Below are 2,500 nucleotides of genomic sequence, written 5' to 3'. Positions count from 1 at the left end.
GTCGCGACGTAACCCGGTCAGGGGGCAACCACAAACCGTAGGTTGCTCCACACTTTCCTACTGATTATGCACCCTCTGTTACCGTCATTATACCTCACACGACTATTCAATAAGGCTTAACGTAACGGCACACGCCCATTATCCGGCTCCTTCATCCGGAAGAGACGGGCGCACACGTCAAGAAGTCGGGAAGCTGGGGAAGCGAGGCAGCCGTGCGTGTCCGCCGCGAGAGGAGAGGCAGCCGGGCCCTGTCGCAGTGCAGGAGTGTGACGGCGAATGACAGGCAGGCGTGCGATGAAAGATAAACGTGTTGTAAAAGAGAGAAGGAGAGGGAGAGAGATAGGAGGGGGGGATAAAGGAAGACGAAAGAAAATTATCACAGAAAAAAAAAATTGAAAGGAAAAAAAAAGATGAGGCAATACGTTCAAAAGATAAAGAGGAAAATGATAAAAACAGATGTACTTACTTGTGACTGTGTTGTTCATCAAGCGACGCGGAGACCATTTCATGAACAATTCCTCAGCATCTTCTCGTGTTCATGAAAAAGAAAACGCATTTCTTCCCCCATGATTTCGCTGCTCGGAGATTTCTACAGGACAGTGTGTAGTGTTCCTGTGCAAAAAAGGGAAAGCACCTTTACCTAAGTGCACATCCCAACTGCGTATCTCTTTGTCACCGAGAAAATGAGGCCGCTGTCATGCAGTCGTTTTAGTAGAAGATAAGTAAGCAATAGACACATTATATTCTATAACATGATGTTAAAGCTACATATATCTTCATTGCAAAAATATAATGGCAGAGCGAACAGCAGTTACTGTTGTAGTGGTAGTAATTTCATTATCAGTATTATTTTAATAATTATCATTATCATTGTTGTTATCATTGTTGTTATTATTATTATTATCATTATTATTATTACCATAATTATTTTTATTATTTTATTATCATTATCAGTATCAGTATTGTTATAATCATTAAAATCCCTAGCGACACAACTACCATTACTACTACTACTGCTATTACTACTACTACTGCTATTACTACTACTACTATCATTATTTTCATTAATATTTTTGTTGTTTTTAGTATCATCATAACGATTGCTCTCATTTTGTCTTCATAACATGTACTGTGATTTTTTTTCAAGTACTGGAGTCTTTTTTGCACAATTATGTCATATATCAGATAATACTTAAATGCTTTACAAGAACTTCAGTGTAGGTTTATATCAGTACTATAAGGACATAGCCCAGTCCTGTTTAAGCTTATCACAGTTCTATATAAGCTTCTCAGGGTTCTACATATAAGCGTATGCAAGGGCTATGCAGTTCTGTCTCTGATGGAGATGCGTATCTCTCTTAGTACTAAAAGGACCTATCATTACTATAGGCTTGTCACAGTGCATATCTCAAATTTCCTGCAGTCCTCCCTCAATGCTATGCAGTAGGCCTATCTTGGTGCCATGTATGCGTATCTCAACGCCAAGCAGTTCTCTCGGTGGAAACTTAACTCTCTCGTTGTTATAAAACCCAGGCTTATCAAATTTTATATAGTTTTATTCAGTATTTTATAAACCAATCTGAATATGTAGATTAATTTTGGTGCTATGTTGGCGTATTGAAGTGACGTATAGCATATCTCAGTCTTATGGAGACAGGTCTGACAGATTGTATGGTTTGTAAATAAATTTACGTGTTATATTTGTTTATTGTGGTGTTACGTAGGCCTGTATTTAATCTCAATCATATTTCCTTGGTGTCATATAGGCCAGTTTCGACGTTACATAAAGTAAAACAGAGACAAAATGATGGTCATTTGAAGTATCATCATTAGAAATATAAAATGGGGGGGGGGGAGCTCGTAACATACACTTGGCAAGATATCGATAATTTCAGCTTTCATAATACAATCTATAATGACATTTGAAAAATCTGGCGCTGTAGACTGCAAGTATTATAAAAAAAATCTTTGATTAGAAGTAACACTGAATCATATACCTCCAGTATCAAATTGCAAAAAAGGAAATTAATGAGAAACAGTATCTTCAGTCTTAGAGATGCTTTTGCCCAGTTTCGATTAAACATTTCTTAACAATTGCACGTCTTGCGCTGTGAAAATGTGTAATCTTTATGCAAATTTTTTTTCTACATTTGTCACAATGAACTCATACTGGAGTGTGTTGTTGGAGAGACTGATATTGTGTATGTGGAGACATGACCCATCGTGGAATATTTAATCTTATAATAATGATAAATTCATCTGCATGTTTGTTCATATGAATAATTAATTACTCATCCATTTATACATTTGCTTGCCAGTGTGGTGACATGTATAAGATTATTCATTTCGTAGCTAGCGAAATGAATGAATGATGGTTTTTCACAAATTCTAGTTTTTTCAGAAGAGCAATGCACTGACTGAGCTCAAATACTTCTGTTCATTGTTTTTGAAGAATTAAATCTATCTAGGTGTTAGTGCTGACACTGATAATTGTGTATAG

The sequence above is a fragment of the Penaeus monodon genome, chromosome 5, assembly GCF_015228065.2.
Source record: "Penaeus monodon isolate SGIC_2016 chromosome 5, NSTDA_Pmon_1, whole genome shotgun sequence".
Classification (NCBI taxonomy): Eukaryota; Metazoa; Arthropoda; class Malacostraca; order Decapoda; family Penaeidae; genus Penaeus; species Penaeus monodon.
This window is presented reverse-complemented; position numbering follows the sequence as displayed.